Below are 13,203 nucleotides of genomic sequence, written 5' to 3' on the forward strand. Positions count from 1 at the left end.
GAGCATAAATACTCGTTTTAATTCTGAAATTAGCAGAATCGAGAAAAGTGTAGGAGAATCAGTTGCTCCGATCATCGAGAATAAGGTGACGGAACAAATTCAATTAGTGAAAAAAGAGGATCAAAAGAAGGTGGAAACTTTAAAGGCTTTAGTATCCGAAGTAGATACCAAAGTGACGAAGCAGGCTAACACCTGCAAAGAGAAAAAGAGGGAAGTGGAAACGCTTGCGACAACCACTTGCCAAGTGATTACGAGGGTGTCGGAATTAGAAAGGAAACTTGACGAAAAACAGAGCTATGTGCCAATCTGTGCACATAGTTCGGAGTTGTTGACGAAAGAGGAGCAGTTCGACCCCTTGAAAAAAGGCGGTATACACCCGACGGATTTCATTAAAAATTGTGAAAGAGTTTTACCCAGATCATGGACTGATGAGAGAAAAATTAATGCGATTATTGATGTGTTGGCTGGTGATGCCAAGCGTTGGGGCTTAAACCTCAACATTACGAACCTGACTTTTGACGAATTTAAAAATTTGTTTCTGGCTGAATACTGGTCAGAGCAAAAACAGCAAAGTGTCTGGCGCGAATTTGTCGTATCGAGGCCTTTCGATGCGAATTCGCGCGGTTCGATGAAGGAGTTTTGTGAGGGCTGGATCCGCAAGTTGGAATATTTGCGTGACCGCCGCTCGGAATCCGAAATAGTCTGGGAACTCTACAAGAAGCTTCCAGATGATACAAAACGATACGTAGGAAGCAATTACAGGACAATCAATGATTTCCTGGAAAGAGTGGAGGACGAGGACAATTGGCGCAATAATCGCGACAGTGGCAGAGGCCGTGGTAACAACAACGGGTACCACAGCTACCACAACAACGATAACCACGGGAATAATGCATACCGCAACCATGGCAGCAATAACAATAATGGTTCGGACCGTAATAACAATCGGTACAATGCAAATAATAACAGGAATGACGGAAACCAGTATCATACTAACGTGATACGGGCTTCACAGAATAGTAATAACGCCAGAGGGTGTGATCAGCCGCCTCAGCAGCATCCGGGGACTGTATCTGCTGGGACGAGACAGGGAAACCATTAGCCGCGCCGGTGAGGGGCCGACCAGGCGTGGAGAAATTTTGGCGGCCCAATAACAGGAGAAAACCCAGGTGTCGTCGTTATGAAAATTCCGTGTGGAATAATCAACGGCGGGAGAGTGTGCCAGTGTTAGGAGAAAGGAGTGCGCCCACAACTAGTAGATCAACTGTATACACGGCAGTAGAAAATACATTCACTGTCAGTGAGAACAATTTAAGTAGTGTTCCGGAAATCGATTATAAAGGGGCAGCTGTAATACCCACAGCGGAACTGGAGATTGAGTTTAAGAATGATTCGCAATTGTTGAGAGAAGATCAGATGTCGGATAACACGTCCGTCATTGAGCGAGGGGATGCAGAGAGGGATGAGGTCTGGTTAAGGCAGTTCGGTCGCTTATACGACGAACTAAGAGATTATAGGGGCCTGTACGGGAGAAGTATTTATGGAGAGCGCGGGCAGAATTTGCCGCGTCTCGTCCCACAGGAAGGTAGTATTTGTGAAGTGATGGAAAGTTCTGGCCCTAACCGGCAGACTTTACCAGAAATAGTTGATGTTAATGGGGAGCACGAGCAAGATGCGTCGTGTTTCGTCCCGCAGGAGTTGAATGGTGAAGTAGTAACGGAAAGTTCAGGCCCTAACCGGCAGACTTTACCGAAAGTTATAGTGATAGAAGTAGCCGACCCATCCGACGCAAACCTCCAGTTTAAACGTTGCGAGAGTATTAAGGAGAAAGATTATGAAAATTTTAGTGATAGCCGGACACGATTGGTACAAAAGCACGCATATTACAGAGTGTATGAGGTTAGAGCTGACGTTATGCGGTCAGACGATAACAGTGTGGGTTGCGCAGATCTAGAGGAAGTAATTGCAGATACTACTGGGCACATTTCTCCAGGTAGATTGGCAGATGAGATCAATCTGACTAAAGAGGAATCAACGAAGGTGACAATTAGTGAATTGATAGCAATGCAACACTCACTAGTTGACGAGTTACAGGAAAAGGTTTCGGTATTGGAGGCGAAGCTACAGACTAAGCCTCAGGACAGACGTGTTGAAATTAAAACTGTATGTGAACAGAGGCTGAAAAAGCCGCCAGATAAACCGGATTTAGGATCAAAGCCGGATGGTTTTTTCTGGAATGACCTGGATATAGACGAGGATTTACTGTGGGAAAATAAAGAAACCGTCGAGGACAAGTGTAGACAGATAGTAGTGTCTGTTAATATGCACGACCTACAACTTAACGTGTTGATTGACACCGGTGCAGAATTGAGTGCTGTATCTGGGAAAATATTTGAGTTACTGAAAGACAGACCTGGCATCGTAGTTATGCCAGTAACAGGAGTGAAAATTATCGGTGCTACTGGGAAGGCCAGTAAACCGGTCACAAAACAGATTTTTGTCAACTTCGAGATATGTGGGGCACGATTTGAACAAGAGTTTGTCGTCGTGCCAGACTTAACTACGGAAGTAATTATCGGGTTAGATTGGCTATTAAAGTACCGTGCAGTGATTAACTGCGAAAGCAAAACGTTGACATGTACGTCCCAAGATAAAACAATAGTAGTTAGTTTTGACGAAGCAGGAGACGGTGTGCATAGGCAATACCAGCCTATACACATTGTTAACTGGCCGAATGGTATTGACGTAGGTATGAATTTGAACTACTGTAATGTAAGGAATCTCGGCATTGACAAAAGTGTAGAAAGTGAATTGGAAGAGATAATCAAATTCCCTCCACGGATTGACATTAGTATTGGTGTGAAAAAAGATCGTTTGCGAGAAGTAATGAAGCTAAAAGCTGATGCTCGCATACGTCGTCATGACGCTAAAGCGCGTTTTGCTAAGTTTGCAATCGGAGACTTAGTACTTGTAAAAGCTCATGAGAAATCGAGCGAGATAGGCAATGAAATCTCTAAATTTAAGTTTGTTTATAATGGACCATATAAAGTCATTGGTATACCTCACACAAATGCTTATTGCTTAGAGTATCCAAGCTCTGGAAAAAGGTTAGCTATACGGAATATAGTAAACTTGAAATTGTACCAACCTGGGATCGATTAATACCACACAATGGGTAATTTGTACAGTGTGTAAATATAGAGTGTAAGATTTAACGATTTGCTAGATTGCCATGCTTTTGACTGACCAAGGTCATTAAAGAAGTTGTAATTAATAAGTAATTAATTTTGATTAATCAATTTAATTTTAATCAATTTAATCATGATCTAATCAACTGAAAAATCCAAGCTGCTAGTTTAAGTTTTCAGCTGAGTCACAGTAGATTAAGGAATGTAAATATGATTTTGTAAATAGCTGTAAAATTCCATAAATATGTGTTTTACTAGTCATTGCCGATGTACTTAGACGCTGTTTTAAGTTTCAGGCTTGTACATGTGTGATGATGGACAGTGTTGAGTTATCCACTGTGATAGTATTAAGGGACTCCTTGAGATTACTCGGGAGTGAGTTTTTCCGAAAGAATTCAGTGAAACGGACGTTCTGGAAATGCCGTTACACAGGCGAGTGAGATCAAGCGTGCCGCACACGCGGGCGCAACAATACTGGCGAGGCGAGCCGCTGTCGGCTCTTGTGCCGCTGTTGGCTCTTGTGCCGCTGTCGGCATTCTTTGTACTTGCGAGTACGAAAGGCGGAATAGTTTTTCTTCCCGGACAGCTGATGTGAAAGAATTCTGCTGTCAATATTTATGTTTTTTTCGATCTACTGAATATTATTTTCTTGTTTAGCGTTAAGTGGAATCTCATGACGAGATATTAATTATGAAAAGGTTATGTAAAAATGTGTATTCTATGTAATTAATTATTAATTTGCGTATTTTGATCTACCTGTTTTTATGACCATGTACTCTGATTAATTTTGCAAATAGTATTCCATTTCTCATAGTGTTACGAATTTTAATGATTTTAGAATAGCTAAACCATTTTCTATGTTTTCTATGAATTTTAATATGTTGTCAACCTGTTTTATTTCGTGCAAGATGACAGAGTGGAATAAGATTAGGAGTGTCTCCACTCAATTATTATGGTCTAAAAATTGATTTATGCTTAATTAGACGAATGCTAAATTTTGTTGATGTTTTGAGCATATGCATTTCCGCTGTTTCTTTTTTGGGACATTTTCTGAGTCTGTTTACGTTACACGAACATCCTCAGACAATGTGGGGCACGTGTAACGCCGGAAATGCATATCCTCCTATTTCCATCTATTGTACTATTATTTTTTTTCCTTGTTTTGTTACCTCAAGATATGACATTTCTGTCTCTTTATATATTGTAATTGTTTTACTGTTTGTATATATATATTTATGCACTTATGTCGATGTATAATTGGTTTGTTTCGTAAATATTATTTGTATTTTTACGCTGGGTCTTGCCTAGGGAAAACTGCTATCGAACGATTACGTCGATAGGTCGTGTGACGAATCAAAGTGTGTAGGATCTTTGGTAGTGTTAACTCTGCCGCGTGGAGCGCGGGCAGAACAGAAGGAGTCTGGCGGGGGTAGCGAGTGGAGCAGGTGTGTTGTGTGACGCTCCCGCGAGTTGCCGCGCTTTCGGGGTTTGGCAGCATGTAATTGCGCTCGACTCGCGATGATAGTTTCTGACATGGTGTCGCGGACGGGAAGCATTAGCTGGCGCACATCAAGAGCCCATTTCGCCTGGTGACCGTGTCGAGAAGAAGGCGCGCCAACATCCAGCTTCTGCAACAGCGACGGCCGACAATGAGTGACTGTCGCCACCTCCTCGATCGACGGCTTCAAACCTTCAATCAACCAACAAGGAAGACTAAAACCACGTAAAGTTTCAGAACTGTATGGCAGACCTCAGCTTTTCAAATTGTTCCATTTGCCTCGCAAAATTACAGCAACTTAGCATGAACCTTTGTTGCTCATTGTCCCAATTGCATTGCCAAGCAGGGTCCCTTCCTTTTCCGAAATGGACCCGAGTGTCGTTGAAATTCAAACGCCAGCATAATTCCATTTCACTGCTTTAATTTCAAAGTTCAATTCAAGCATTAGCTGGCTACAATAGTTAGATTACACAAGCACAAATTAAGAGTGCGAGTTTTGTTACCGTATTTTAGCTTACCTGTGACTGCAGCTCAGCTTGGTACGTACTAAATTTTACTATTGTTAATAGTTCAGAATCAGTTAATTCAAGTTCAAAGTTAAATCTCTTGTTTCTAAATTGCGTAGAGTCAAGTTGCTTTTGAAATGATAGTTGAGGTAGTCCAAGACTAACCGTATTTTACTGGATTTCGATGTGCTTCAGAAAGAAAGCTTCTTATTAATTTCAGTCACTAAATTAACTTTCAGTTTTCTGGTTTTATTAATTCTTCTGCTAAATTAAGTCAGAGTGTAGCGAAATTTATTACTTCTGACAAACTTTCAGTTTTCACACTACACGTGTCAACCTTCAGTTGCCACGCTTCTAGTGCTAATTATATGTGTAATAACCTTACTTTTTCAGTTACTATAGTAATTGTCCTTAGGACTGGCGACCGTGATTTCCTCCAAATCTCAAATATCTAATTACCGCTAGTTAATTGTTAACGTAACGGGCGCACATTTACTTTCTTTATTAACTTTACCCCTTTTCAAAATTAATTTCCACCAGTTTCATTAGCACATTTCCTTTCATTTAGATGTAACCCTTTCCTCCCTCTTTACCGATAGATTAACTTCGGTGACGATTGCTTTTCCCAAATTTCCATTAGGTACACGCGGTTTAATTTTTCACTGTCATTAAGGTCGATAAGTGAGGGGGAGGTTACACACTACATCGTTTACATACAGAATAACTAAGAGCCCTAAGTGAGGATCAGCAATTTACATAACAGCAAACAAATACATTAAATAAAACAGAACATTTTCACATATTGACACTTCTACAAAAAATTATTCACACAAAATTACAATCATATACAGTAAGTTTTGTTCCCTCCAAATGGGACAAAGAATTTAAATTACAGATACATTACTTTGCATAGAATCAAATCACGACATCAAAGGTTTGACAAAGAAAAGAATACACAATTTTATGCTATCGATTTGAACACATTCACAGGCGATCAACAATGTAACATTAAATAAAGCAAAATGAATCCATACAGCATAAGAGCTGTGGTGTTACAGGCTGTTTAGGTTTTTATGTTGTTAACACCATGTAGCACTCTGTATGAAAATCACTGACCGTGTTGTGTGCAGTCTGTGGCTGGTTAGCATTGTTGAAATATTCGCTATTGTATTGTTGGGCAGTTGGATGTGAACAGCGCGTTGGAGGTGAGCCGCCAGCAATGGTGGATGTGGGGAGAGAGATGGCAGAATTTTAAGAGCGGACGATGTGGACGTGTCTCCGCTAGAAAGAGTAAATTTGTAATGCTGGATATCATGAACTGATATATATATATATATATATATATATATATATATATATATATATATATATATATATATATAGTGTGTTACTAAAAGGTACGGCCAAACTTATGTCAGTATGTACTGTACTTCCTTGATTCACCGCCAGTTGGCCCAATTGAAGGAAGGTAATGTTGACTTCGGTGCTTGTGCTGACATGCGACTCATTGCTCTACAGCACATCAGTACGTAGCATCAACAGGTTAGTGTTCATCAGGAACGTGCTTTTGCAGTCAGTGCAATGTTTACAAATCGGAGTTGGCAGATGCCCATTTGATGTATGGATTAGCACGGGGCAATAGCCGTGGCGCGGTACGTTTGTATCGAGACAGATTTCCAGAACGAAGGTGTCCCGACAGGAAGACGTTCGAAGCAATTGATCGGCGTCTTAGGGAGCACGGAACATTCCAGCCTATGACTCGCGACTGGGGAAGACCTAGAACGACGAGGACACCTGCAATGGACGAGGCAATTCTTCGTGCAGTTGGCGATAACCCTAAAGTCAGCGCCAGAGAAGTTGCTGCTGTACAAGGTAACGTTGACCACGTCACTGTATGGAGAGTGCTACGGGAGAACCAGTATTTTCCGTACCATGTACAGCGTGTGCAGGCACTATCAGCAGCTGATTGGCTTCCACGGGTACACTTCCGCGAATGGTTCATCCAACAATGTGTCAATCCTCATTTCAGTGCAAATGTTCTCTTTACGGATGAGGCTTCATTCCAACGTGATCAATTTGTAAATTTTCACAATCAACATGTGTGGGCTGACGAGGATCCGCACGCAATTGTGCAGTCACGCCATCAACACAGATTTTCTGTGAACGTTTGGGCAGGCATTGTTGGTGATGTCTTGATTGGGCCCCATGTTCTTCCACCTACGCTCAATGGAGCACGTTATCGTGATTTCATACGGGATACTCTACCTGTGCTGCTAGAACATGTGCCTTTACAAGTACGACACAACAAGTGGTTCATGCACGATGGAGCTCCTGTACATTTCAGTCGAAGTGTTCGTACGCTTCTCAACAACAGATTCGGTGACCGATGGATTGGTAGAGGAGGACCAATTCCGTGGCCTCCACGCTCTCCTAACCTCAACCCTCTTGACTTTCATTTATGGGGGCATTTGAAAGCTCTTGTCTACGCAACCCCGGTACCAAATGTAGAGACTCTTCGTGCTCGTATTGTGGACGGCTGTGATACAAAACGCCATTCTCCAGGGCTGGATCAGCTCATCAGGGATTCAATGCGACGGAGGGTGGATGCATGTATCCTCGCTAACGGAGGACATTTTGAACATTTCCTGTAACAAAGTGTTTGAAGTCACGATGGTACGTTCTGTTGCTGTGTGTTTCCATTCCATGATTAATGTGATTTGAAGGGAAGTAATAAAATGAGCTCTAACATGGAAAGTAAGCGTTTCCGGACACATGTCCACATAACATATTTTCTTTCTTCGTGTGTGAGGAATATTTCCTGAAAGTTTGGCCGTACACACATATAAGGTAAATACATTGTTTGTCCTCTATCAAAATCTTTCATTTGGTAACTATGCCTATCAGTAGTTAGTGCCTTCAGTAGTTAGAATCTTTTATTTAGCTGGTAGTATTGGCGCTCGCTGTATTGCAGTAGTTAGAGTAACGAAGATTTTTGTGAGGTAAGTGATTCATGAAAGTTGTAGGTTATTGTTAGTCAGGGCAATTCTTTTGTAGAGATTATTGAAAGATTGCATTGCGCTGAAAATATTGTGTGTCAGTTTAGAGTTGATCAGAATAAGTAAAGAGAGAAATGTCTGAGTACGTTCAGTTCTGCTCAGCTGTTTGAAAATCAAATAACGTAAGGGGTTTATCAGCACAGTAATTCACTAATTTTTCTAAGGAGAGGTTTCAACTTACACGATTACTACTTTCAGATATTAAATTCAAATCAAGAAAGGGAGGTTTGCAGTTGACTGGCGTTCGTGATAATGGGCCAGAAACTGTGGAAACCATCGCACCAAGTAATTAGCTTTCCTAAAACGGCGATAAGGCGTAGATGTGAATTAACTGTGATAATTAGACCGAAGTATTTTCCGCGTGAGTCTTCACTGCAGAGGCTGACGTCCATATCTGCGCGACGCTCTAGTTAACTGACGGCGAATCTGCTCTGCGTGTTCGCTGTTGATATTTTCAGAATAGTGAAATATTTAGCCGTCCACATGCATTAAGTAATGCTACAAAAAGAGCCAACAGATTTTTTAAATGCGATTAGTTGGAATATCGCATGAGATAGGACGACATGTGAACATTGTAACCTCTTGTAATTGTGCTAAAAGCACCTATAATGGATATACCTTTGACTAATTTGAGGTGGAATTGAAACTTTTGATTACTCTGCAAGTGACAACGCAGCATACATTCTGTAATAATTAAGGTGCTTATCAAAACAAGCAGTCATACATTGAAATTATCATATTAATTTTCATTAAGTGTAGTGCATTTCGAGAAGTTAAAAGCATGCAGTTTATGCAACCTTAAATCCTTGACGCTATACCAAATTCATACGGCAATCGTAAATGACTTGTTTCTATGTCTGACCCTCTGAATTGATTCATTTCATCCACAATTCTCTGCAAGTGTTTATCTAAGGTCAAGCCCCGTACAATAGCGCACATCTCTCTTGATCAACGTGTTTCTGCTCACAGCGCCATCGTCATGATGTTGCGTGTTCCTTGGTGTCCCGTTCTCTCTCCTACTATCTGAAAAATGCAGCAGGCTCTCCAGCATTTGTGATTAACTTTCATTGTGCCCCAAGCTGCCACCTCGTGCCACTCGGTGTATGTAGACCTTTCCATTTCTTTATCTGTTTCTTGACTTTACATTCTGTATTTCGCAACTGCTGATTCTGTGGCCTCCCTTCGTCCACGTTACTCATTCTTTGTATAAAATATGAAAACACGAAGACGCAGGACAGCAGGAGCGACCGCTACGATAGCGTAATACGAACGGCATTAGCTTGAAAGAGTGGGAGGTGAGCCAAGAACTGATCGTGGGTCGGTCTGTGCTTATAAGACAATAAATAAATAAAACAGTATACTAGCAGTTAATATGACGACACATAGAGGTTTAGACGATGCGCTGACGGGTGACATACACGAACTCCACTCGTTTTTCCATTAGGATGGCGCCTTGGCAAGAGCAATGATGTGTGTCAGACCCACAGAGAAGAGCTATTATTAAATATACACTACTGGCGATTAAAATTGCTACACCACGAAGCTGACGTCCTACAGACGCGTAATTTAGCAGGAAGAAGATGCTGTGATATGCAAACGATTAGCTTTTCAGACCATTCACACAAGGTTGGCGCCGGTGGCGACACCTACAACGTGCTGACATGAGGAAAGTTTCCAACCGATTTCTCATACACAAACAGCAGTTGACCGGCGTTCCCTGGTGAAACGTTATTGTGATGCCTCGTGTAAGGAGGAGAAATGCGTACCATCACGTTTCCGACTTTGATAAAGGTCGGATTGTAGCCTATCGCGATTGCGGCTCATCGTATCGCGACATTGCTGCTCGCGTTGAACGAGATCCAATGACTGTTAGCAGAATATGGAATCGGTGGGTTCAAGAGTGTAATACGGAACGCCGTGCCGGATCCCAACGGCCTCGTATCACTAGCAGTCGAGATGACAGGCATCTTATCCGCATGGCTGTAACGGATCGTGCAGCCACGTCTCGATCCGTGAGTCAATATATGGGGACGTTTGGAAAACAACAACCATCTCCACGAACAGTTCGACGACGTTTGCAGCAGCATGGACTATCAGCTCGGAGACCATGTCTGCGGTTACGCTTGACGCTGCATCACAGACAGGAGCGCCGGCAGGTGTGGCCGTGCGGTACTAGGCGCTTCAGTCGGGAACCGCGTGACCGCTACGGTCGCAGGTTCGAATTCTGCCTCGGGCATGAATGTGTATGATGTCCTTAGGTTAGTTCGGTTTAAGTAGTTCTAATTTCTAGGCGACTGATGACCTCAGATGTTTAGTCCCATAGTGCTCAGAGCCATTTGAACCATTTTTGAACAGACAGGAGCACCTGCGATGGTGTACTCAACGACGAACCTGGGTGCACGAATGGCAAAAAGTCATTTTCTCGGATGAATCCGGGTCCTGTTTACAGCATCATGATAGTTGCATCAATGTTTGGCGACGTCGCGGTGAACGTACATTGGAAGCGTGTATTCGTCATCGCCATACTGGCGTATCACCCGCTGTGATGGTATGGGGTGCCATTGGTTACACGTCTCGGTCACCTCTTGTGGCTCTACCCTTCATTCGATCCCTGCGAAATCCTACATTTCAGCAGGATAATGGACGACCGCATGTTGCAGGCCCTGTAAGGGCCTTTCTGGATACAGAAAATGTTCGACTGCTGCCCTGGCCAGCATATTCTCCAGTTCTCTCACCAACTGAAAACGTCTGGTCAATGGTGGCCGAGCAACTGGCTCGGCACAATACACCAGTCACTATTCTTGATGAACTGTGGTATCGTGTTGAAGCTGCATGGGCAGCTGTACCTGTACACGCCATCCAAGCTCTGTTTCACTCAATGCGCAGGCGTATCAAGGCCGTTATTACGGCCAAAGGTGGTTGTTCTGGTTACTGATTTCTCGGGATCTATGCACCCAAACTGCGTGAAAATGTCAGTTCTAGTATAATATATTTGTCCAATGAATACCCGTTTATCATCTGCATTTCTTCTTGGTGTAGCAATTTTAATGGCCAGTAGTGTTTTTTTTTCTTTTTTTTCTTGCAGTTATTGTCACTTATCTCTGTGGTAAGTGGTTGACGGAGAACAGACTGTGGAGACACCATATTTCACTTCAATGTGCCATATTTTGTGTTTTTCGCATTCTAAATTGATTATAATGGTATACGAAGTTAGTACCATTCTAGTTCTTGAGTAGCAAAAGCATGGGTCTAAAGTTGAAAACCTTGTTATGTAATAACTCCTGAGTTTAAGATTGGGATGAGAAAATTACGCCCCAAGAAATTTCCAGAAAAAACACTTTGATGGAAGGGCTTGACCGCAAGGTTATTCAACAGCATTCACCGTTTAATTTCACATAGAGCGTATATTTATTATAACTATTCAGAAAAGAACCAGTTTAATGAAACAATTAATCAACTAATTACTTTAAGCCATCAATTAATCCAGAATTTGCTTTACCAGTCTCAAAACCATGTAATGTGACTAAGTAATAACATCAAACTCAGAAATCACAGATTTTTGGACAACATGGTTGTGGAGATGAAGCAGCGATTAGTATGATTAATCAATTATTCAAAAAGAGTCTTAATCGCATTTATTATTATTATACCGCCAACCGGTTTCAACCCGACGTAGTGGTCATCTTCTCGGCGTTTACACCAGTGGTCGACTACTGGTGGTGTCATTCCTATCTACATAACGGCAGGAAACTATCCTATATGCTCAATAATGTTCATGTCTCGGGAGTTTGGTGGCTAGCGGAAGTGTTTATACTCAGAATAGTGTTCCTGGAGCCACTCTCTAGCAATTCTGGACATGTGGGGTGTCGCATTGTCTTGCTGGAATTGCCCATGTCCGTCGGAATGCACAATGGACATGAAAGGATGCTTAGATACGTGTCACCTGCAGAGACGTATCGAGGATGCCGTATCACTCCAACTGCACACGCTCCACACCATTACAGCGCCTCCACCAGTTGGAACAGTCGCCTGCTGACATGGAGGGTCCATGCATTCATGAGGTTATCTTCATACCCGTACACGTCCATCTGCTCGATACAATTTGAAACGAGACTCGTCCGATCAGGTAACATGCTTCCAGTCATCAACAGTCCATTGTCGGTGTTGACGGCCTAGGCGAGGCGTAAAGCTTTGTGTCGTGCAGTCATCAAGGGTACACGAGTGGGACTTCGGCTCCGAAAGCCAAAACCGATGAGGTTTATTGAATGGTTCGCAAGCTGACACTTTTTGATGGCCCAGCACTGAAATCTGCTGCGATTTGCGGGAGGGTTGCACTTCTGTCATGTCGAACAATTCTCTTCAGTCGTATTTGGTCACGTTCTTGCAGGATGTCAGAAATTTGATGTTTTACCGGATTCCTGACATTCACGGTACACTCTTGAAATTGTCTTACGGGAAAATCCCCACCTCATCGCTGCCTCGAAGATACTGTGTCCCATTGCTCGTGCGCCAGCTATAAAACCACGTTCAAACTCATTTAAAACTTGATAATCTACTGTTGTAGCAGCAGTAACCGATCTAACAACTGCGCCAGACACTTGTTGGTCTAAATAGGCGTTGCCGACCGCAGTGCCGTCTCATGCCTGTTTACACATCTCTGTATTTGAATACGCATGCCTATACCAGTATCTTAGGAACTTCAGCGTACTTTTCAAATATTAATGTTATTTCATTGAAAAATAGAGATTTCAATTTGAAATAATAATAGCAGGAGTGAAATAGCTTCGTTTTATTGTACTTTTAGCACGAACACACTTCCCCAACAATACCTAAACGCATCCAGTCTTGTGCTAACTGTAGCCACTACTACGTTGCAGTATCCACTACTACGTTGCATTTCCACATTAATTAATTACTGATCACGGACGCCCTTTTCATTCACGTTCTACAGTCAA

Source organism: Schistocerca americana, chromosome 5, assembly GCF_021461395.2.
Source record: "Schistocerca americana isolate TAMUIC-IGC-003095 chromosome 5, iqSchAmer2.1, whole genome shotgun sequence".
Taxonomy (NCBI): domain Eukaryota; kingdom Metazoa; phylum Arthropoda; class Insecta; order Orthoptera; family Acrididae; genus Schistocerca; species Schistocerca americana.